Below are 27,027 nucleotides of genomic sequence, written 5' to 3' on the forward strand. Positions count from 1 at the left end.
TCAAGTTTTTCTTTGATTTTGTGGGCATCTCCTTACTAATGTGGGAAGATAAACATGCATGACGTAATATACTTGATGGTATGACTGCATTACATTTAGAAAGGTTTCTCTGAACTAGCAAAGTATAAGTAGGTAAAATTCAAATACAGAAATGCAAAACATCAAACGATGTGATTGGTGGAAGGGATAGACTTTTTTCAAATGAGCACAATTACAAGACTTATGAAAAAAATAAATAAACACACACCAAACAAACAGACAATAAACAAACATACACAAAACTAAGCAAGTAAATAAAAAAAATAAAACAAAGGTAGAATGGCAGTAGCTTTCTAGTATTCAACACACATAAACATACTATGAAAAAGTCGATTAATTATTGGAAATGTTGATTCAAAAGGATAAAGTCTAAAGAATATCAAGAATAGTACATAAAATGTTAAAATATCTAGATAAAATACCGATTTGTGAATAGAGAAATTATTATTAAAGTATAGTACAACAGTTTTCAGTAAAACAAATTGACCATCTTGATGCTAGTCAAATTCATATCCTGTTTCAGATGTTTTATTGTTTTCAAAATTTCAAAAAGTTTGAAAGGTGTGTCCATACTTGTTCCAATTATTCAGGGTTTGACCTCCGCGGTCGTTTCAAGTTGTGACCTGCGAAGGATTTCATTTTAAAAATGTAAATGAAAAAGAAAAAAAATACATAGGTTATCAGTACATTACACTTTCATTCTTGACCCTGTCATTTCAGATGACAAGTTATAAATATCCATTTACTGATATAGATTTTCATTAAGTAAACAATATAACAACTTTATGATAAATTTTAAAACATTTCCGCAGTACCCAAACACGTGTTTTACTAATCTACGCCAACTGATAAAATTTTGTAAATGAATATTAGAATGACTATAGAAATCTAAAGTTTTATTGAGACTGTAAATTGTATTTTTTAAACTTTCTTTTTTTCCTGTTTTTCACTTTATGTTAATCTCGAACTAGTGCTTATCTTGTGTTTGTCACTAACACAGATGGCCCCCATTTTCACAGGGATCCGAAAATTTGTTCCTACGACTATGCGTTAATTTTTTTCAAACATCTTTCGACCGATGGCTATTCCTACCATTTTTTTCATTTTTAATATGGTCAGTTCAGAAGTCCTTGAAGTGACCTATTTTCCAACCAAATATTATTTTGACCTATTTGTATGCCTTTTTTTCGTCTTAAACCGGCGGTCATGTTGAATTTTTTAGTATAATGTTGCAAAAGGTCAGACAGTTACCAATATTTGTGCTGAATTTGGTTTCATATAAGATCCTGCTAGGAAATTCATACCACGGCCATCGAATCAAATGTCACCGTGTCAGCAGCCTTTTACGAACACATGATTCAATTTGTCGTTTCCATTGCTGCCGCACTAACGCCAGACTACTTAGAAACTGGTTCGAGCATTAACTCGAACTCACTTTGATGTAATATTTCCCAGAGCAGATGAACAAAAAACATATTGATTAAAACGTATTCAGATCGTGGATATTGCGTTAGGTATTTTCAATCAATAAACTTACTTCAGCAACTGCATGCGAAAAGAGGGCGCATATCAACTAGGATCGGCTTAGGAAAGCTCAAACACATAACTGCTGCATTTTCAATGCTGTTTCAACAAAATCTGGGCACATAAAGTGTACATGATAATTTGTTTTTTGAATCATTTTAATCTTATTCTGTAAATGCTGTTATTGTTTTGAGGCATTTGCATATATTGTTGGGAAAAGAGTGGGTATGTGTCATGTGTTGTCAGATTTTTCTACAAAGATTACTAAAAGTTAAGGACTTGAAAATTCGGGGAATTGGCTGAATTTCATGCCCTTTTGAAAAAGTGGAGATATACACTAGTAGTACCGAATGTTTGTCCAGTCAGTTTCAACCCTAGACATACTACTTTTGATTATGGCATTTGCCAATTATAATTGTTCACTTGCTCTTTTTCAATTCTTATTTTCTTTGTTTGTTCATGCATAAGAAGAAGTGAATATATTTTTTTAAATTGAAGTAGTGCATTTTACGATGAATCTTGTTATAATTGAGCTCTGAAACAAATCAGAGGCCTGTCTTTACCAGGTGTTTTCTGAAAACGTATCATTTTATTTTAACACGTAACATACCATTTAATTGACCAATTGACTACTTAGTTTGTGAAACAAGAGTTTTTTCATAAAGTAAATGTAGTAAGTTACAACATAGGTTATTTTATTTGTAAGTGTATTTTTTCTTTATCATTCTAGAAACGTATTTTGTATTTTTAAGACTATAAATAAATATAAATTTATTAAATGAGTTTTGTTAATTTTGACGATATTTCTGCCTGTCCATATAACGTCATATTGACTGCCCTACTGTCAAATCAAGAATGTTATGTCTATATTAAAAAAAAGTCATGTATGTTTTTCTCGCTTCTTCCACATGCATACTTTAGAGTAAACTACATACAAAAGGTATTGTATAGCAAATAGTTCATCATACTTTGGGTCAAATAGGTTGATTGGCCAAAAAAAATAATGGTTCTCATCTACGCTTTGGTTTGAATAATTTGTTGGGGTACCCAACTGATTCATATATACCTACACTTAGAAATCAGTGGTAAAGGAAATCTATTGACCAAACTTTACGACAAACGTGATGACTTTTCATTCAAAATTGTCAACTTTCCTTTCATCTGTGGCAACATCCCTTCATCACCTGCGTATGGCTTGTTCATATCACAACTCGTACGTTATGCCAGAGCTTGCCGAAACTACGCAGACTTTTTGTATCGCGCTAGAATTCTAACAAATAGGCTTCTGGAGAAGAAAGTGTTACGATTTTCATCATGAACTTGTGGATCGTTACGGTGTATCCATCTGCGCCATGAAAACTGATTTATTCAAAGTGCCATAGTTTTCCTTTGCTCTTTCGTCTACTCCGGACTTGTTATGAGCAACTCGGGTGGTATTTTTATAAAAGCAGAGAATGCTTACCCTAACGGCGCACCTGGTCCATGCTCCCAGTTTTAAGTGGAATTCGAGTTGCTATATTTGGTATTTTACTTTGTATGTATGATTTTAGTTACTTTATGTTCATTGTTGTGTTTGTCTGCTTTCCATGTCTGGTCTTTGTCCCTGGGTTAATTCTTTTTATTACCGCTATATACTTGGTTCCCTTGATTATTCTTTATAAATAAAGCAAAATAATTAAGAAAAAATATTTCGCAATCAAATATCAAGAAAAAACCTTTTCACACTTTTCTATCCTAGTTTCCCTTGACAACGCTGCACTATTGCACTGTTTTGGCAAAATGACACACTGATGCTTCGAAGAAACAAACATTTAACAAATGTCTGCTAAAATTCGTCTAGACGAGGGAGGGTTGATTTTTTTTTTCATGCACTAAAACTTTGTGGTTTGCTTGACAAGCAAATGCATGTGTTCATTCTAACACACATTTATACAAGTTTTCCATATGTTTCGTTATGCGTCAAAAACAAATATAACCAACGTTCCCAAACATGTTTTTGCATTTTGCGGAAGAATAGATATCATATCACAATTCTGTAGTCATTCTTAGATGCTAAACTGCTGCATAAATGTAAACGGATCTAAAAAAAAATGCACAAATGAGATATTTGCCGCATGGCTCAGATCCGACTTTTTTTTTATCTCAAGATGCACCTATCATATGTTATTGATGGAGAATATGTCTGTTCTTAATCCATGCTTGAAACGTTACAGTTTAGCAATTAGGAAATAATATGATCATATCATAGAACAATTTAAAGTTAATAAAGGCTAAAATACCTTAACTTTCAGGTGAAATATTTTGGGCGGGAAAAAGCGGATGTACGTTACCATGGCAACCATCAGTTTAAAAAAAATGAAAAGAAAGTCGACTGCTTATATACTCATAGGTCTTTACTATTTTTGCAAGTTAAAAGAAAATCCGAGACCATGCATGCCACATCCCCTATTCAAAATATCAAATGCATACAGAGAATGGCTGTTAACTGGTTATGTTGTATAGAATAAAGCAGATTTTTATGAAGCACTGGCTATTTTGTCCCTTTTAATGACGTAATGCAAATTCTAAAATGCCGTTAAAAGTAAATTTTCTTGTTTTGTCACTTTTTAAACGTCCAATGGCAAGGCAATCGCCCCAAATCTCATCTCGAGATTTGAGATATAGTATTGAAAATAAATGTCTAAAGTATCATTTATAATACATTTCAATAATAAGATTGGAGTTGAATTGTACAAACAACACTAACTTTCAATTTGAAGCACGTCAAAGTAGACGCCCATTTAGCTATCTCTCCCTAAGATTGGAGTTGAATTATAGTATTTATACTGTTCCTGCATGTACAAACAACACAAACTTTCAATTTGAAGCACGTCAAAGTAGACGTCCATTTAGCTAGCTCTCCCTTAAATCAACTGAATGGTCAATTACGTGTTCAAAGTAAAAACTATTCTACGTTTTATTATTTTGATTTGACGACGTTACACTCTATTCTCTTTAGTTTTTAGTTTTATTTACAGTTGCTACTATGCCATAAATACGACACGTCTACGTTTGTTAGTCTAAATTCCCAGCTGGCTACATTATATGTTTGAGGGAAAATAATTCAAAATGAAATTCTTGTTTTCAGACATCGATTTTGTGATAGGACAGTGGTTAGACATTATTGATTAAAATTGTTAGTTTCGAAAATAGAGGAATGTGTTAGACACTATATGACTTCAGAGTTATTATGATTGCTCACGTTAAAAAGTTATTCAATTTCAAAAATCTTCTCCTCTGACACTACTTGACAAATAGAATGAAATGGTATGACTGTTCCCAATGGTATTCTGCATAGAACAATAGTGGTTAATTTTATCTGTCGAAAAATATGGCCGCTTTTCCTGAAAATAGAACATAAGGGGTCAGACAAAATTTTTTCGCATATATCTTCAAACCTTTATGTTTAGCAAAATTATGGCATAGGTACAAGTACATTGCATGGTGATAGCTACTTATGGTTAATTTATTGTTTAAGTCTGTACAGCCATATTGGAGTAATTGCACATTTTCGACGCTTTTTTCCCTACTTAAATTTCTTTCAAAAATCTTCTCACAAACTGGACAGTGATGTGATTGTTTCATAGGCATGAGAATGTTTATTCAAGAAAGATATGGCTGCTTTTACAAGAATAGAATGTTGCTTATCGTATCATGTGAGCGATTCAGGCCCTTTGGCGCCTCTAGTTTGTATACACCTTCTTTTTATTTTGATACACATTTCGATTTTTAACTCCAAATCAAAGACATCCAACACGAAAATCGTACAAAAACCTAGTTAAAGAATAGTTTTCATGCGTTTCCAACAGTTGAAAGTGAGATATATATTAAAAATTAAAATAGTAAGCGAAACAAAATATCTATCATTGTGAATGATATTGAATATTTTCTAAATTTAACGATTCGAACAATCAGTGGTACATTGTAACTAATGTACGAATAAATTTGAAAATTGATGTTCGAGATGTAACTTGTAGAGAACTGTAAAACAGGTACACAAATTTAAAGGAGAAGACCATGTTATTGTGCAAGTCATAAATAACGAAACTAATCTGTTAAATATTCATGAAACTTAAATTGGAACAAAATAATTTCCTTTTCTTAATTAATTAATCAAGATTTATAATTAGGAAATTTGAATTTCACCCTGATCGGTTGAACTGTGACGTCACGAAGTCGGTTTGTTAAGTGAAAGTACATAGGTAATTGATTAGAATGTCCGAAGAAATCGCAAATTTGGGACTTTTCCTATAATTTCAACCCAAAATAAATAAGAAGAAATTGAGGCACAACATGGAAGCAAATGTCAGACTTCATTGACGAACAACGGGATTTGCTGCCAGATGACTAGTATTTGTAAGGAAAATCTTATGGCTACTTCCGAAGAATGTAAAAAAAAAAAAAACTTTTAGAACATTTCTCTTTTATCATTCGTGCAATCGTAAGCTTGACAAGTCATTGTGTTTTAGTGATTAGATAAACATGATCGTAGAAACACTTACGGAATATTCTTTGTTTACATAATATTTGCAGTACTTGTAACAGTACCAAATCGACTTAGTGACGTCACAAGCCAATCGGAAGCTATCGGTAAAAATCAAAAGTATCTGGCTATGCTCGTTCTTCAGATAGGAGAGTTCTGCAAGACGTCTATCCACTTATATTTCAAGGATGTCGAACTTTGCATAGCCTTGAACATTTTGCATTAAAGGTTATTTATTTTTGTTAACGTGGGTATGATTTATCATAAGAGCCTAACTTAATGCAAAGGTGGTCTTTCCCTTTAAAATAATAGTTTAAGGAAGATATTCTATTTTGGTTTATGCAGTAAATGGTCCTTTTTCTTGCCATGTTCACATAGTTTATTCCTGTATCACAGAAGACTTTAAAATGTGATAAATCATTCTTCAGGTCTGATTGTGAAGACAAGCATGTTTAAAATGTTGAAATCGAAATATCTTTTGTTTGTTTCACAAATAAATGACAACTCAAAATTTTCAAGTCATACTACTGAGATATTTTGTATCTTAATATTATTCTCATTCCAAAATTAATTTTATAGTCTCTTGATTAAGGATAACCCAAAATGGAGCATATAAATCATTTACGACATCCCTTAATTTTGGCACGATTGTATCCTCAGGTACCATTATGTGTGTTACGGGATAATTAATTTTTTAAGATAAAGCCCTTTAACAACTTGACCGTTCCATTAGTAGAACATTTCGAGGAGCATCTTTCTTAACAAAATTGTAAAGCTTATTGCATATGCTCATAGTATGTGTAAATAATACGGTGGTTAAGATGTTCATAACACTTAGCAAGGTAAATCGAAGATGTCAACGCGCAATGAAAATTAGGGGTATCAAAGAAGCAGGAAATTCATAAATGAAAACACATTCAAGAACATATAATCTAACACGGAATACAAAAAACTGGTTGAGTATTCAGAAGCTCTGGTAGAGTGAACAGTTCCTTATTTTTTCAAGACACCTGCCTTTCTTTCCTTGTTTAGTGGTCATTTAAGTAACGCATACGACAAAACGATCACCTAGATCAAGCTTTTGAAACTAAAATATAAGTACCAAATTGTTTATGAATCAGCCAATTGGTTGCATACCATTTCCTCTATTTGATCCTTTTTGTCCAAATATATTCAATTACGAAGAAAACAACAGGAAATCTACTTCAATGAATTCTGAAGCATCAGTGATGTAGATATTTTTGACTGCTTATATGGTGAAAAGTGTAGGGAAAATTTTCCCGCCAAATATCCATAGGGAATTTCAGCTAAATTTGACTGTTAAATATCTTAGGAAAACAAACTTTACAAGTACTATGATGGTATGCGGTAAAAATACGTGGATAATGCAATAAAAATCACAGTTTTTTTCCATTATAACACGATTTTTTACTGATTGTTCCTAGACAGAGAAGTACTTCTTAAGATTTTTTGACAATACATTCTTGGTGAAATAGTTTCTGTCAGAAACATCTAATCCTTACATGAAGTAAACTATAGATGAACTCGGCTTCGTAGGAATTTAGAAGCAATCTGGCCAGAAAAGTTGCGCAAATTGTGCTTATTGGTATTCTGATTTTCTTTTGAAAAATACTGAAAATATATATTGTCAATAAAGAAATTGTACACTATGATTATTTCATCATCTTTGTATATTTTGGGATTTTGAGTTACAATAAACATAGTAGGCATTATCCTGACCTAAATTTAGGTAATGATACCTCCGTTTTCTATTTTTCTTGAAAAAACCAGCATCTGATGAAGATCCATATTTAAACAGTACTTCAGCTGTTGATGAGAAATGATAGGATAGAGGGTGATCAAATAAAATGCTTCATTACTTATAAGTAAATAAACTAAGAACTAAAAACAACCAAACGCTAAATCCGAATGATATTAAGCCTTAGTATTTTAATTACTTTCATTATTAAGTAAGTCCTTTTAAATGTCGTGCAATAAATATACTATCACTGACGCAAACACACAAAAAGACAATAAACATAATAATATTATATACTTTTTTCGCTTAAAAACTTATTATATAAAACCTGAAACAACTACCAGTATATTAACGTGAGCTGTAAAAAGTATGACTAATTGACTTATGTTTCAGTACAAATAATGAATAATTTTCTTAACTGTCATATGTATCCTTCCAAAGGTAGTATTCAGAAAAAAGAGCAAGAGGAAAGGATTTCGAAGGAAAAAGTACCAAAATGAGAAAACGGGAAAGGCACAAAGTAATAACTTCAAATTATATGCCAGGCGAACGCAATAATTATTAAGAAATATAATAATTAAATCATCAAAGTTTATGAATTTATTGTAAGATGTAATTAAAGTATCAGAAAACGGACGGTAAAATATTTATCTATAATCAATATGATCCGATGTTTCAAGTCAAATCAACTAAGGTTTAAGATTCCAAAGTTATTTATGCCCCTGTCATGGCTAGTCTGTCTCTATATGCGAACACAACTCTAGAGAAAGTTCTGTTCAGTATCATTGGTCATCATCTCTTTGATAACAGTTTGACGTTTTAACATTAAATATTGTTTTTAATGCATTTTATAACAGCTATCAAGTCTACGAAGTAAACGAAAATAGAAAATGTTCTTCTCTTATGATGTGGATACAAACCCTTACACCAGGATTCTCAATGACTTCTATTTGCATGGCGCTGTGCCATGTGTTTCGTTCCTAGAGCAAAGAATTCAAAACGAGCGTCATGTGTTCAATTGGTGTGTGTCATGTATTCAAATTTGTGTCATGCATTACAAATCGGCACTGTATTTCCTAATTACTCTAGCTTATTAACCACCTATACCTGTCATCAGCAAACGTTTTTGAAAGGGCGATGGATCGACTCCCAGAAACTCTAAAAGATTGTTTATTGACACAGATTCGGACGAACCGATGTTTGACTGTGTAAGTTCTTGTGCTTTAATTATAAACAAAACTTGTTTAATGGTATGCCTGTATCAACAAAATGATCGCACCTACCAGAGCTGTGAAAGTATGGTCAAGCCTAGGGAAGACAAAACTTTACCTTGGTATAAAAATAAACAATACAGATAGAAAGATTTACCATTGTTGATTGTTAATTTCTATGTTGTAGCTTGTGCTATTAAATATGTCTCATTCAACCTTATCATACTTTCTTTGGCAATTTATTTTCTGGGTGAAATGACTCGCGACACGACAGGAGAGTGAGCCATGTATTTAGTTTGATCCATGAAGATCCCTGAATACATGCAAAAACATTGATTTAAGTTTATCACTGTATTGTAGTTCCTATTTCGAAAGTTATGACAGGAATATTAAAGTGTAAGTTCGCGATTTTCACAGGTAGGGTAAATTGATTCAGGGATTCGAAAAAAGTAACTATGCAAAGTATTACATCGCCAAGAAAAGGTAAAACAGAATACTGGCTTTTTTCTTTTGCGATTTCGTCCGCCATTCTTTATGTTTATGGCATCACAATCACTGAGATAGCTCTTGTAAAACTCTCCATAATACTACATAATCTAAAAATCGAATAATTAGTTGAACAAGATAAGGTCGATGTTGTCGAAATATACAAGCTGTTGTTATCGTGAAAAATAAATTTGCACTTTTTCTGTTTTTGTTCTTTTTTTGGACCATTTGTACATTGCTAAAATATATGTTAATTGATATATTTGTATTCATGAAATTTAAAAAAAAAAATATTTTTATATGAAATGATATAACTTATTATTCATAACTATGGTTTTACAGAAATAATAAATGTATATTAAAAATATTATAAATGACTTGCTGACTCTTAATTACATGATGACAATTTGAAAGACGATTGGAAGTTGATTGACTCATTAATGTGTCTAAAATACAATCAAACCGACGGTAATTTTTACAATTAATTACCAATTATCACAGTCATAATAGTAAATTTAAGTAATACTAAAAGGGTGAGACATCCTGAATGCATGACTTGGTTAAGCTCAGTCAAAGAAATGTGATCTTCGAGTCTGAGAGTGCTAGTAATGAAGGGTCCGATACCCAGAAACATGATTATACGGGACAATTAGCATAAATCAAGAACTCATGCGAAGAAAATGTCCGATCTTAGAGTGTTCTCCGGGTCCGGCCTCCTATAATCCGGACCCGTACAACAAAATGTCGTGAGATGTGATACATGTATTTCAATCCCTTCTCGTGGATCGTTATGATGTATCCATCAACATCATGAAAACTGATTTATTCAACGGGTCATAGTTTACCTTTCCTCGTTTGTCTACCCCGGACTTGACTTTTTATGAGCAATTCGGCGGGTGTTTCTAGAAAAGCAGAGGACGCTTACCATACCGGTGCACCTGGTCCATGCTCCCAGTTTTTAGTAGAGTCCGAGTTGCTCATTTACTTTTGTTACTTTGTATGTATGATTTTAGTTACTTTATGTTCTTTGTTGTGTGTGTCTGTTTTCCATGTCTGGTCTTTGTCCCTGGATTACATTCTTTTGATTACCGCTATAACCTTGGTTCCCTTGATTACTCTTTCACACCACTGGGTCGATACCTCTGCTGGTGGATTTTGTCCCCGAGGGTATCATCAACCCAGTAATACAATTTCTAAAATTAATGGTTTTAACAAGAGGAATGAAAGAAAAACTGGTTCGGACGTCGCCCAGTATAAAAAGGTCCGAACCTGACAGCAGATCGGACACTCTGTTGTCTTGTAAGTATGTGGTGTCCCCAGATGGGATTCTTAGCACAGTCACATCTGGTATGGAAAGTGCCCCGACCAATTCAACTAAAAGTACCCAATCACACGTTCAGTCTGCAGACCATCTATTCCAGTACAAAAATTCTGACTATTTTAAAATAATCAAACCATGTTCCATCACTTTAAACGATATATTTGACTACAACGATGACGAACCACATTGTACCATATCAATATGTGGTATTCAAAATTGCAAAACATGCAACATTCTTATAATCGACCCTTACTTCTCCAGTTCCTTTACAAACAAAACCTTCCATACAAGAAGTCACGATGACTTAAGTTGCAAATCAACAAACTTAATATATGGATTAGAATGCAACCTATGTGGTTTAATATATGTTGGAGAAACGCAAGAACAATTAAATAAAAGAATGTGCGGTCATCGTTCGGGTATTAACACCACCAAATTCCCGACAGTTTATCAACACTTTAATCAACAAGATCATTCAATCCTCTCCATGAAAGTTCGTATTTTAGAAAAAAAAATACCATCCTACGAACAGTCCCGTTCTAAGTAAAACTATCGTAGGGAAAGAAAGGAGTACTGGATACGCAGACTAGGTACTGCAATACCTTACGGATGCAATGACAACATCAAAAGTATAGGAAACCTTTCAAGCCAATACAACAATAACATGAATGTGATGAATTTATTTGAAAAAAATCCAAGACGGGAAAGGAGCCATGGCCATCGCCACTATACGTCACCTAAGTTACATGATGTCTCCATAGATGGTCTCCTTCCTTTCATACAAAAACATCATGGACGTCATCGCATTAGAACCAAACTTTATTCTATACCTCTCACTCTACTACACTCCCTTTACAAAACAAGTCTTGACACTCCTGTTTCTGACTCCACCTCATCATTATACAGACTTGTTGCCATCATTTTGGATATTGGTTTCCACAGACTCTTTAAACCAGTTTGTGTGAAAAGTCAAGATGACGAAAAACGATCATTTCCTCCACTACCGTTTGTCAACAAAGGTATAGATGTAATTAATTTGGCTAACATCCTCCATCACAAATACGTTACCAACAAAATTCCCCTATATTTCAAAGACAAATCCATACCAATTATTTCATATTTCTATACTTCACCCATTGCATCTAAAATTTTCAATTATAAAAGGCTATTGCAGAACCTCGAGATTGAGGACTTTAAGGCTAAACCACCTGACTGTTCTTGCAAAACCTCTCCATTCAAATATGGTCCTTCTGGTCACGTCGTTACGGGAGATTTAACCATTATCGAAAACGATTCTCTACGTAATATCCTTTCTAAAGGTCCCAAGTACCGTGAACCACGCTCCATAAATTGGACTTATAACTTTAAAGTTCTTATGGATGCCGTCGAGGACTATGCAAGAAAATGGATAAAACGAGAACAAGAAGACATTGATTCTCTGTCAGAGTGGTTTAAGGCTGTGAGGTCTTTAATTTTGAAACGAATGAAAGTTTTAAGTAGGTCAATGAGTGCCAAGGCTACATCAGTTTTCAAAGACCCCGATGTAGCAAAAACATTGTCTACTATACATGACAAATATGTTGTCGTACCAGCAGACAAAGCCCAAAACAACATTGTTTTTGTCTGCAAAACGTTTTATATCCAATGTTTATTATAAGAGGGAGACGTAGAAAATAATAGCAGTGATAAGACCTCTACTGCTACCACTCTCTCCAAAGAAGAGATTGTGGAAAATCATAAATCTGTGCTATCCTCTTTTGGTCTCTCTACCAAGGACGATAATTGTGATTTACCGTCTATGTACTGGATTCCTAAACTCCACAAGAATCCATACAAACAACGTTTCGTAGCTGGATCTGCAAAATGTACCACCAAACCTCTTTCAAAACCTTTAACTTCTATACTCACAACTGTCAAAGAGGGTCCGCAGTCCTACCACAACACTTGTTACTCCCGTAGTGGTATTAATTCAATGTGGATCCTGAAAAATTCGAAAGATCTTTTGGAGACAATCAGTTCAAGACTATTATCTGAATATAATAGCATTAAAACTTATGAATTTTCAACACTGTATATTTCTATTCCCCATACTCAGTTAAAATCCCGACTTAAAAACATTATACATCGTTGTTTTTCGAAAAAAGATGGTACACCTAGATACAAATATATAGTTCTTGGTAGAGATTCCTCATTAGAAATAATTCCAAATCATCTTCCAAATATATAGAGGAAGATGTTTACAAAATGATGGAATTTTTAATCGACAACATATCTGTCCAGTGTGGTGGACGTGTTTTTCAACAAACGGTCGGCATTCCAATGGGAACAAATTGTGCTCCTTAACTTGCTGACCTATTTCTTCACTCTTATGAGGCTGACTTTATGAGGCTGACTTTAAAGAATATCGTTTGGCTAGATCCTTCAATCTCAGTTTCCGCTATATTGATGACGTATTATCTTTAAACAATCCTAATTTCGCAGATTTGATACATCGCATGTACCCAAAAGAACGTGAGATAAAGGATACTACAGACACTGTGAAGTCAGCCTCATATCTTCACCTACACTTAGAAATCGATGGTAAAGGAAAACTATTAACCAAACTTTACGACAAACGTGATGACTTTTCATTCAGAATTGTCAACTTTCCTTTCATCTGTGGCAACATCCCTTCATCACCTGCATATGGCTTGTTCATATCACAACTCATACGTTATGCCAGACCTTGCCGAAACTACGCAGACTTTTTGTATCGCGCTAGAACTCTAACAAATAGGCTTCTGGAACAGGGTTATGTTGCTACAAGATTGAATACATCGCTACAGAAGTTTTATGGTCGTCATCATGAACTCGTGGATCGTTATGATGTATCCATCTGCATCATGAAAACTGATTTAATCAACGGGTCATAGATTACCTTTCCTCGTTTGTCTACCCGGGACTTGACTTTTTATGAGAAACTCGGCGGGTGTTTCTAGAAAAGCAGAGGACGCTTACCCTACCGGTGCACATGGTCCATGCTCCCAGTTTTTAGTGGAGTCCGAGTTGCTCATTTACTTTTGTTACTTTGTATGTATGATTTTAGTTACTTTATGTTCTTTGTTGTGTGTATCTGTTTTCCATGTCAAGTCTTTGTCCCTGGATTATATTCTTTTGATTACCGCTATAACCTTGGTTCCCTTGATTACTCCTTCTACTATGCACTTTAGAAAGATGTGCTTGTATGTGTTTTACTTGTACACGTACTTTAGGACAACATTCCGAATAACATATATATATATATATATATATGTTCTTCACCAACTTGCAAGGCGCTTTTAGTTAATTTGTATCTCTTTTCAATTGTATATCAACCTAATCATCTTCCAAAATATAAATTTACCCATTTACAAAAACACCACTTAGGGTTTTTAACGTCCTTGACTGCTAAAGGACAACTTGATGCGAGAGTAATATCAGTTTTATTGCCCTCTCTGTACTATTTATTGTCCTCGGCGTTGCCTTGGACAATAGTTACTACCTCGGGGAAATAAAACTGCTATTATCCTTAAACTCAGTCAATAACTGTTTACTATTAACAAGAAATACCATCAATGATGCTCTCTGTAAAGGTCTAGATTTACCAAAATCCAAAAGAAAAGATTGAATACGCACTTAAGCTATTTCAGTTTAATGTAGTATTCTTTCATACGTATTGTTTTTTGATTTGTTGTATATATGATTGCAGTAACTACGACTTCGTATTTTCTGGCGTTGAAACTATTGAGAAAAATGAAATAAAAACTCACAAGTAAGTCAATTTAGCATTCGTTTCGAGCAGGAATTATCAATACAGTAAGTTTTGTTGTCATATGTAAGTTGTCCTGAATGGCAAAATACAATTAATTCTTAACATCTTAACATCTGAACAGGCCTTTAATGTACAGGTGGATTTCATAATCGTTGAAGTATAACACCGTGTTTGTAAAAATTGTAAAATAATAATTTGCTTTAAAAATCTACCAGCGGTGGTAAGCAGAAAGATAGCTACAACACTTTCAAATTAAAAAAAAAAATCATTGAAATTTACAAGTAAGTTATTTTATTTCATATCATATTTTTACCCATGATTATATTTTCATTTAATATATTATTGTCTGCTCAACAGAGGGCTATGATTAAAGAACTTGGTTACATTTCATGCTTGTTTATTTTTTTTTAATATTATGATTGCAGTAACTTCCCCATTGGGAACTCGAAACAGGATGGAAATGATATTTATGAAAGAGACACAAAAGCTCGCCTGTAAGTCAATCAATCATTTCTATTAAAGCAGGAATGAATACTGTAATATGTAGATTGTTCTTCCGAATCGTCTTAAATGGCAAAGGAGTTATTGTTCTTAACTTAAAATTTGCATTAATTCAAAAATGAATTGTGACATTTTATATCACAGCACATACATTATACCATTGGGTGCCGAAACTACGCGGACATTTTGTACCATGCAAGACTTCTTCCGATTAGGCCTCCAGAACACGGTTACTACAAAATTGAACTTAATAATACAGAGGTTTTATTGTCATCATGGACCCTTGGATCGTTATGTTGTATCCATCTGCACCGTGAGAACAGTCCTGTTCACTGTGTCATAGTTTACTATTTTTATTTCCTCTACACCGGACGTGACATTTTAATAGCTACTAGGCGGGCGTTTCTAGCATAGCAAAATACGATTACGCCACAGGTACATCTGATCCTAATCCTGTTTTTTTTTCAGTAGTCCAAGTTGGTCATTAGCTTCTGCTGCTTCTTTGTATGCGTTATTTTGATTATTCTGTGTTTTGTGTGTTCGTTTTCCCTGTCTACTCTTTAGCATTGGAATATCTTCTTTTAATTTAAAATTATTTTATTTCAAAGAATACATCAATATATCATATGACGATATTATAATACAACACAATGATTCGTAACAAGTTGAAGCTTATGCTGATCCGTCTCCTAATAAACAAAGAACTATCTTAAGACAATAATAGCATGCTCTTGTATAATTATGTATCTTTGATACAAGTATCTATTGGAAATGTAAGGGTTGAATAAAGAATATGTATTGAAATTGAAGATGGATAGATAGGAAAGTAGATAAAAAGGATATTCAACTGATAGCAAAAAGTCTTTGAATGGGTGACCATTTGATAGCTACATGTAAGCAAATTTACAAAATTTGATATTTCCGAATGATTTTTTTTTCCTGCCAGAAAATTATGTAAACACTGTATTGTTACAGTTTGACACAAAAAAAACAGCTTCTTTTTGACAAGGAAAATTAGTCTACTTCCATGTTATATATTATCTGTGCTATTTGCAATGGAAAATTAAGAACATTGAGAACATGTAACTAATTCCGCTTTTCGAGAATGTTTTCCAAGTAAAGTGGAGTTTGTATCATCTCTTTTTTTTAATAGATCAGTGTTGTGATTGGTGATTGATATATCATTCAATAAATTTCATTATAGAAAAAAGCACACCGTTGTCATCCTATGGGCAACAGCCCCTCTTTGAGCTATCTCTATTCCACTTATGAATTCAGATGTTTTAAGGTGTGGGCGCGGGTGTTTGACCTTTGACCATTAAAAGTAATCTAACCAACAATTGATTTGTTCAATTTAAGAAACCTTATTAAAAACCTACTAGACTGACTGGCAATAGTAGCACATTCTTAGTACAAAGTATACGTGACATACTCATGAGCCCATTTTCGGATATTCTTACCAACTTATACAATTATTGGTCAGTCGGGTCCTGTATGTTTAATCATTATTTGGAGACGATGATTTCATCAACCTTACAGCATGAAGTATGGATTTGACAGACAATTATTCATAGTAATGCGAAATTCGATTAGTTCGAATTTTTACCAGAAAACGTTTAACAATAATTTCATGCGCATTGTGAGAAAGCTTACAAACAAAGAAAATTATTTCAGAAAACACGATAAAGCATATTTAAATAATTTTAAAAAAAGACAGAAAGGAAAAGATTTTAAAAAAGGACAATATAATTTTAGAAAAAAACTAGAAAAATATGAAAACTATATTAAATGTAATACAGATTAAAAATACCTAATGTGCGTACTCTTCTAAATGTATTTTGCTACCATATCTAACCTTAACTTGAAACTGTACTCTTAATCTCATAGAAAGAAAAGGTGTAAATGTTTTGAGTTTTGTCATCGTGCCATTTCAAAACGTCTGAATACAAACTTACGGCAAACGTTTTGGTGTCACATGTTATATTAATGGTAACCGGAATATTTATGTCAATTTTATTTATTTATGACTATTATTTAAAGTGTAACGAAACATTTAAATGTATTCTGAAATCTTAAATACAAATTATGAAGAAAAGACCTCCGAAAATAAAACTAGTTAATGCCAGATCAATCTTTAAATATGTTCTTAAAGTTTCTGAAATCCATCACGTGTTAACTGCTTGAAATTAAACAAAAAATACAACATGAGCCAGCCCAATTTGTAACATGTCTTCTATCTTTTACTAAATCTGAACATATTCAATCTTTGGCTCGGTGAGAGTCTTTGTCAGGTTGGAAGAAGAATACACACATTACAAATGTTTTATTAACCAACTTACTACAGTATGTATAGAAATGCCCATCTTTCATGAACCGAAAATTTCGACAACTGATCATTACGAACCGGAAATTATTACAGCCGGTCATTATGAAATCACAGCCATGAATTACGAATTTCAAAATAGGGCATCAATACGGGGCCATTATGAACTAAATTCCCGAAATAACACAATTCTGAAAGCACATTTTAGATATACAAATGTGCAATTGAAGATATATCATGCTCTTTTGTTTTAGACATTACAATAGGCTTGCAATGTGTAATAAATTATTGGTTTGCACATCATAATTACTTTGGATTCCTTTTTTTGGGGGGGGGTTTTCTATGTGCACATCCTTTGATTCTAGTTTGTCTTGTTTATGTTACATAATGTATGTTTTTATATTTGGTCTGAAGCTACTTAAAGCTTGTGATTGTATTTGAATCATAAGCCAAATCAAAATAAAGTTTTCTTACCTTATTCTAAGTTTCTTATTTGTTTGGTAAATTATATACATGTTAAGGTACATATGCATCAATAATCCAGCAGGATAATGAAGTGAGAATATCTAATTCGCACTGGCGGTTTCAAACGACCGGAAGTTCTGATGCCGTATTGGCCCTGGTTTGATCCATATTGGCCTTCTTTTTTCGTATTGGCCCCGTATAGATGCCCGGTTTGAATTCATATCTATTGGTCAGTTTTTGACATATTTTAACGTACTTTGGGTACTTGGTTAATAATATAATATATCATTTACTACATCAAAGCTCCTAAGTATCTGTCGACGCTTATAATACTCTAAAGTCTAGAACCAAAGTGCTTATCGACGATAGTATTATACCATTTTGTAGACTGAAAAATAAAACTAGTAAAACCTTTTCACCACCCACCATTCAACAATAAAATCTTATAGAACACGAAAACACTAAATCACTTAAAAAGGTTAAAATGAAATATAATATGAAAGCTCCCAGATTGTTGCAGCATCTACGTATTTCTATTAAGTTTATAGAAAACATATTATAATCCTATAAACTAAATGTATGATGTTCCACATCCTTTTTGAAATACGACTCGTATAGAGTAAACCCCATAGATAACCAATGATGTACGTGTTGGGCGAATTTAGTCAATCAATAATTCCTTTTGCGTTTGTTCCTGAAACACTGAATAGTGACATGTTCATTATCGCCACAGGCTACTCACTAATTTTAAAACTCATTTTACTATTTGGCTGATACCAAGAGAATATTCTGACTTCATAGAGAAACTAAAGTTTTAAATTTGCATTTACATTGTATGTTACGTGTATGGAGAATTCTTCTAATTTTATGGTATATGGCAGATGATGAATGTGGAATGAAGAGATTGGAAATGGGGATAGGGTTTGGGTGATAAGGATTAAGAATAGGGAGGATTGGGAAATAAGTTTGTAATGTATATATGTACATTAAAATATGTCAGATTAAACTTAAAATAACATTATGAATGTTGAAGTGTGTAAAAATATACAAATTAATTTTTTGATGAGAAAATATTGGTCAAAATCACTTCGAAATTTATACTTTATTTTACATATTTGTATTTTGGTATTCTATTTAACCCGCATCAATCCTCAAGAGGATTTTATTTTATTATTCATTGTTTGGACTGTTTCAACATGCTGTAAGTATTAGGTTATTTCGTTGGGTATGTCAAGTCCTTATATACATTTATCTGAATTAAAGTCAAATTTCAGCTGATGAACATGGCTTATTTTTTATTTGCAGATTATCAATATGGATGTCTTTACCAACAAATAAAAAGGGTATTAGAGAGCTATTTTTAAGGGAAATAAGGCATCCTGTCATGAAGATTGTCTATGATGCTATAAAAATGAAAAGATGTCCAAACCAAGTTTTCATATTACTTGTTGGGTTGACAGGTGGAGGAAAGAGTTCTACAATCAACTACGTATTTGAAAGGGATATTGCAGAAACATGCGAGACAGAATCTAAAACTAGATATACAGAAGAGTTTTCAATTAATATGAAATCTGATGAATACAAAGATTTACAATTATCCTTCATCGATACACCAGGTTTTAACGATACCTTCGGTTAGAGCAAGATGCAAGAAACATGGTGTCAATCATGGAATTTTTAAATCTGCAATCATTTTCGGAAGACAAATACCCTAACATTGTTATGATAGTATTAAGCATCATGGAAAATCGGTTGAGTGAGCAAAATTCAAATTTTGCTAAAATGCTGAAAGGGCTACGAACTTTAAATGTAGTTGATGCGCAAAAATCTAATGTTGTAGTTGTCTTAACGCATGCATCCTCTATTGCTAGGAATCCACAAATCTGACAAGAGAAGGTTGATCAGAAGAAACTAGAAGGTCAAGCACTCATAAAAATTCACTTAGGAGTTTCTCCTGAGGTTATCATACAGGAAAATAAACCACAAGAAAACGATCTTAAGCAAGAGGGTGACTGGCTTATTTACCCAATATCGAAAAACAACCAAAGATCCTTTATTTGGCGTACGCAAAGCTCCTCGAATTATCACATGATTACATAGGACACGAAGCAATTGCTGTATGTTTTCGACAAGGCAAAGACAAGAAAGTGGAACAAAAGAACAAAGTTGACACCTCAAAATTAGATGCTCGAGAAGTTATTTGTATGCGTAAAGCCATGGAAAAGTCTTTAACTACTGATGAAGAATCCGAGGTGATTCAAAAGCTTGAACAGTTCAAATCCAAACAGAATAACAATGGCCTTTTTAACAATGTCCTGATATTGCAGGTGAAGTTTAAGGAATGTGGTATTTCAAAGGTCAAAGACGTACAGACAATGAAACCCCATGAGCTGCAAAACAAATTATATCCAATTCCAATTACCTTTGAGATGCAAACAATAATGAAAGAAGTGTTTGATTATGAATTTAAGAATTGGTTTCCTTTTAACACATTGGTCGGAAAAGGGTATGATATTTTCTCTGACTCCTCAACAGAATTGTCCCCACTAATGCTACTTGAATGTAAAGGAACTTGCTGTTTACCACCTGAGGTTGACGTCAATAGTTGTTCAAGTAATGAAGTAGTGTATACCAAAATTAAAAGCCCGGTACAATATGTAGAGGCCAGGCTGCAACAACTGTCAGTTGTAGGAAATGTACAAAATTATAATGAATTCAAAACGCCAGTCAGATGTGGGTACAATTTAAAGTCACCTGATCAGAAGGAAAACCAATCCTCATTTTTAGTTGAACAAAGAATAAAAGAGGTGAAACTTAAAACGCCTTACAAAACTAACAAATCTTTTCGGGATGAATTAAAATCACTCCCACCAACCTTCAATTTATCAGATACAACAAACATAACACGTTGGAGGGCATTTATGCGAAAATGGGGAACTCATATTGTCATTCATGCATACTTAGGTGGATATTTGAAGAGAAATATTCACACTGACGAAAAGACTTTAGATCAGAATACTTTTGAGAAAACTTTGGAGTATTTATGTTCTAAGTTCTATTTCTTGAATCAAGGTGATGACTCAGACATATTTCATACCATACTTGAGGAAAGTTTAATAAACGTTCACACGTGCTTGGAGTGGACGGGAGGAGACCAAAGTTTTTGCAAGACCACTCTTGATGATTTAGATACACAAAACTGGAATGAATGGGTTAACTCTTTAGAAATTGCCCCGATTTCGCTTTCTCAGAAGTTAACGCTATTCCCTACATATGAACTTGTATCGAAGATTGATAACACCAAGGGTAGGGCAATGAAAGAGGCATGGAAACATGCGATAAATGAAACTTCGGATTTATTTATTGTACCGGAAGACGATAACAGACAAACTGTTGGAAAGTCTCTGGACCTATTTAAATGCTTCCATGAAGACGCTATGATCACACTTATGAATGGAAAAAATAAACATGTAAAGGATATAAAACCCGGGGATGGAATTCTATCTCTGGACAAGAATGGCTTTGTCAAAGAAGATACAATGGTGACTTGGTAACATCGGGTAGAGAGAGGCCAATACACATTCTTAGAAACATATCACGAATCTGGAAAAATAACAATGTCGTCCGAGCATATCATCTTGGTTGGAAAAGAAGAGTATCATGTCGGGCAGGGGATCTTAATCCTGGAGATAAAATAAGTTTTGTCGACTTTAATCACAACAAAAAAATGTCCACACTAGTGACAGTCCTGTCAGTAAATGCAAAGCAAGGAACCGGACTGTAAGCACCATTCACTTATAGTGGCCGACTCGTTCTTGATGGTGTTGCTGTTAGTTGCTATTGCGACGTATATTTAAACACTTTCAAAATATTTGGAAGCGATATGCTATCAACGCATACAATAGGCCATCTTGGATTCCTTCCTCTCGGGATTGCCTACCTGTTGGGGGTTGATATCAACAATGACAGAGTGGATATGGAAACCGGAATTCACAGTTATGCACGATGGATGTTAAAGAATGTACTCAATAAATTCGTAGTAAGAAGTTTTCATTAATCAACTATTCTAAATTATTTTTTAAGAACTACATTAGAATAATTTCTCCGTTTGGTGGAAAGATAAAATAAAATAAAATAAAAAGTATTTAAACTTCTTCAAATATTAAATGAATGCATTCTTTTCATCTAGTACATTTTCCATTCTTTCAATGTAAAATAAGATAACACTTTCATTAAAACACTGTACTATTATTTTAATATTAAAACCTTCATCTATGTATGGAGAACTTAAAAAAATACGCTATTTTTTTTTATTATAATTCAGCCTTCAATTTCAGAAAGTCGATGTATAAAGCTGAGCTCGTAGACGTAATTTCAAGGAAAAGTGTACTAGACCAAAGTTCCCAAAGTAAACTAAAATTTTATAAAAGTCGCCTATATGAAGATAACATTTGGACTAAATTCCAGGGCAGACGTTTTCTGTTTTTGTAGATTAAATTGGTGACATTGATAAAAGAACGTTAGACATTTGTTCACAATTTATGAAAAGGGATGATTTTTCATTCCCTAATGTTAATATTCGTTTTTAGATAACGACATCATATGATGTTTAATATCATAATTGGTTCGATTTGTTCGTATTTGTAACAATATTTCGGTTTAATGGAAGAAATCCTAGCCGAGAAATTATATCAAGGTTTTCGATATCACATTTTCGTAAAAACATTCACAATTTGTTTCAACCGATACAAGAAACTAATTCTCAAATACAGATGTACTGTAAACGAATAGGACATGCTGGTAGCTGCCACCCCATATTTTATGACAACATTCTTCACAAAACATTGAACGCTTAATACTTATCAAAAAAGTTTTAAACCCTGAATAGGCTAATTCGTAAGAGATATAACTTATATTGTAATCAAATTGTTAAAGATAACATCTTTTTGTTAACATTGATTCTCTGATAGGGACGGTACATAGAAACTAACACACTATATTCAAAAGACGTTTTCGGTATGACATGGGTTGTGTCCTTATTGTATGACTAATGATGAAACGTGGGTCTCAACACCACAAGGGGAAGATTTTGGGATTGATATTACGTACGACGAAGATATAACTTTTTGTAGATTCTAACTGGTCTGGAGCTGGCATGTCATTAACTGCTGTAGTCCTTTGTTTGTGCATTGGTGTAACTTTTAATACGTCTCTTTATTTGTTTTAACAAGAGACTCAGAATTTTTTTGCACGGATAATTAGGTATGTTTAGTTTTGTAATATTTTTTTCAACAGTGGCCAGTTTTAAAATGGGAAGGTTGTGAACACACCAAAGTATTTTAAAATATAATCCCGCTGCATTTTTGCACCTCTCCCAAGTAAGAAATATCTGTTCTCTCTATGTCTTGTTTCAGTTTACATTTATTTTGCTGAGATATAAAGAGGCATTTATTTTGTTGTATCTGTTTATAATGTTTTTTTTTTTGGGCCAGCTACAGCCTGTCCTGTGGTTTGAGGGTTTCCTCGAAAAAAAAATCGGCGTTCATTAAAGACCAATGTGCTGACGTTTTTAATCCCGCTGTGTTGTTGTCTCTGACATATTCACCTTATCAATTCTCCTAACATAGATTACGTTTGTGTATCATTACAGGTTTGTTTCCTCCTCTCTGTTTTCATATGTATATATACTTTATTTTATAAGTTTTCTAACTGTTTATCTGAACATGCCAGGCAGATTTCCCAGCTTTGATAAAAAAAATTATCTAACTGTTATAACTTTTTCATGATTGTATATAACCCCACTACGTAAATAAAAGTCGTATTAAAGTTAAACATGTTCTATATACACTACAGGAAAAGTCAACTTGTTTTATTACATTGCAAGTTGCAAAACAATTTCTTATGAAAAATTCGACGCGTAGAACAAAACAAAAGCATTTAAAAGAAGCAACGGTGTCAAAGGAAGTATGGATCAAGAAATCAATACAAAATATAAACCAAAAGGCTCATAAAAAAGCAAGTCCAGGATAGGTAAAAGAGGAAAGTAAAACTATGACACGTTGAACAAATAAGTTTGCATGGTGTAGATGGATACACCGTGTAACGATCAACGACTTTAAACATGAGTGCAGTTTTTTATACTTCATACTGTTATTTTAATGAGCTTGGATCCATAGAATATTTGAAGCCTTATATTGACATTTTTATTTTTAACGCCAATACAATTTTTTTTCAATATCAAGTTATGAAATTACATGTGATTTTTGACACCTAAATTACATTTTAGATACATTTTCTGCAATAAATGATACCATGTCAGCCGATATTCACATATTAAATTACATTTAAACTTGCCGAATACATGTAGCAGTCGAGTCAAACATAAATTACACTTGAAGCCTTTGTAACTGGCATAACAAGTGTTAGTTTCTAACAATCAGTTTTCATGGTGCAGATGGAAACACCGTAATGATCCACAAGTTCATGATGACGTCCATAAAACTTCCATAGTAATTACTTCAATCTAGTGGCAACATAACATGTTCCAGAAACATAGTTGTAAGAAGTCTAGCGCGATACAAAAGTCTGCGTAGTTACGGCAAGCTCTGGCATAACGTATGAAAACTCCATACTGATGGCGTGTTGCCACTGATGAAAAGAAAGGTGACAATACAGAATGAAAAGAAATCGCATTTGTCGTATAGGTGACAATACAGAATGAAAAGAAAACGCATTTGTCGTATAGGTTGATGAATAGTTTACGACCAATCGCTAAGTGTAGGCTAAAATATAAGGATGTTTTCGCAGTATCTGTAGTATCACGTTTTCTAATTTTATCATAAAGTGTAAAAATATGAGGCGTGTTCAATTTGAATACAGCTTGATTATATAACTTTTATTATCTTGCAAAATACGAAGACATATAATTCATTTAAACGTTCTCATTTGTGTACTGATATAAGAGTCAGTGCTCCATAAAGACTATTTAGCCAACTGATTTATTACTGGTTATCTAACTTGCATATAGTTTGTCAAAATGAATAAAACAATTTATTCATTTCTATTAGTGCTGTGGACGGCTAAGGATTTTTCGAACTTTAATAGGCCGAGAGGGTTTACGGCTATATCATTTATCAATGGAAAGATAAATCCATGTGGTTTTTGAATATCATTCTTTTTTAAACTGAAAAGTGGTAAAGTTTTCTGCTATTTTGTATTAATTAGAGGAGGGGTCAAAGATCAATCGACCCCAATACACTTTGATAACTGATTTAAGTGAAATCGTTCATTGGAAAATTTTCATCGGTCTATATGATAGTAAATGCCGATTTTATTTGAAATAATCCATTTACAAAAAAATATTTGTAACGTTCTCTTTTTGACCGTCACATACTAGATGACTTTTAAGCAATGCCAGAGTTTCACTCCTTCGTTTAAACTGGAATGGCATCATTTATATAAAAACAGATCGACGGGCGCTTAAGGAAAAACAGAGAAAAGGCGTTAAAATTAATATCCTAGCAATGAACCTGGTCCAAACCCCCAGTTTTCTTAGCAAGCCTGGCTTTTTAGTTAATTCATTAAATTTATATTTGTTAATCCTAATGACTATTTTGGTCTATTTAATGCTTTGTCTTTACTATATGGATATCTTATTCTTCTTTCCAATTTTCTTGAAAACGAACATTGTTCAGCGCTCGATTATTGAATAACATAAAAAAATATGTCAAACTTTTATATATCTGCTTAAAAAGCACTTAAAATCTTGATCATGTCAAAATATAAATTACTTTAAATTGGATGATATTCATGCTTTTTCTGTTGTACCAACAGTTCGGAAACAGAACAGGTTGTCCGGTAAATGATTTCGTATTTTACAATTTTAGTATAATTAGTAGTTAAAATTTGTGAAAATTTTGCAAATTCAAACTCATTTTGCAAAGCCCATATTGCAGATCGAATCGAGAACGTTGTGTTTATTTTATTTGTTATTCAGTAAAAGAAAATTTAGATATACATTGTAATATTCTACGGTGTCATATTATCTCTTACTCTTGAAAATGCACTAAAATGCAACCATTTTGAGGGGCAACTTTGTTCTGTGATTTAATAGTCAACTTTTGTCGACAAAAGTTCTTTTTAACCTTTTTGAAATTGTATACATGTGATCTTTACATGTTATTTGTTTCCCAGTACCTACAATGAACGATTCCACTTAAATTACTTATCAAAGTGTATTGGGGTCGATTGATCTTTGACCCCTCCTCTAATAAATGCAAAAATAGCAGAAAAACTTTACCGTTTTTCACTTTGATAAGTACAATATTCAAAAACTACATTGATTTATCTTTCCTTTGACATATGTTACAGCCGTATACCCACTAGGCCCATTAAACTCGAAAAATGGAGCACTTTTTGATACCTGTCCACAGCACTATATGTTCATTGTTCAAGTCGTAAGAACAATAATCTTTTCTTCACTGAAAATGTTCATACGTTACATACTCCATAGTGCATTTCTTGACTTTCTCAAAAATATGTGTAAAATAGGTTTTTTCATGCACATAAAGTTTTAATCATTCTAGATCTTTTTAAATACATAGGCAAGAGGAATAGTTAGTTCACGAGCTAGCTGATCCTTTGATATCTTGCCGATATCTTGACGATCTTCTTGTATGGGGAAATACATTTAAATTTGGGCAGGTAGTACATTTCCACGTTGCAGAAACACAAGAAACAAAACCTAATTATTTTATATTGATGCAATATTTTTATTAATCTAACATTGGGAGGTCCTCAATACCATATTAAGAGAGACTTATATATATTTTGTTGCGAAATAATACGCATTTTTTATCTTTTTGCCAGTGCATTTTTTTAGGGAAAAATCACATTAATAAATGTACCAGAAACAAAAACAACAATAGTTTCATATATTTCGGGCGAAAAAAAGAAATATATTGAAAAATTTTCATTTTATACAACCGTTACCGCAATGGTCCTGACTTGGTACAGGCTTTTCAAACAAAACGGTAGGTTAAATCTAGGTTTTACAGCGTGTTAGACCCCCCCCTTTTCCGCCCTGG

At 33.1% G+C, this 27,027-nt stretch overlaps 1 protein-coding gene and 1 pseudogene across 3 annotated transcripts in view; one reads left to right on the forward strand and one right to left on the reverse strand.

The window, feature by feature from the left end:
• LOC148605122 (transcription intermediary factor 1-beta-like) overlaps positions 1–27,027 on the reverse strand; it is a 68,507-nt gene that overhangs the window by 29,629 nt on the left and 11,851 nt on the right. The window lies entirely within an intron of this gene.
• On the forward strand, positions 18,816–22,958 carry LOC148605124 (uncharacterized; annotated as a pseudogene).

The sequence above is a fragment of the Perna viridis genome, chromosome 10 (assembly GCF_037379345.1).
Source record: "Perna viridis isolate PV_CMFRI_1.1 ecotype Kerala chromosome 10, ASM3737934v1, whole genome shotgun sequence".
NCBI lineage: Eukaryota > Metazoa > Mollusca > Bivalvia > Mytilida > Mytilidae > Perna > Perna viridis.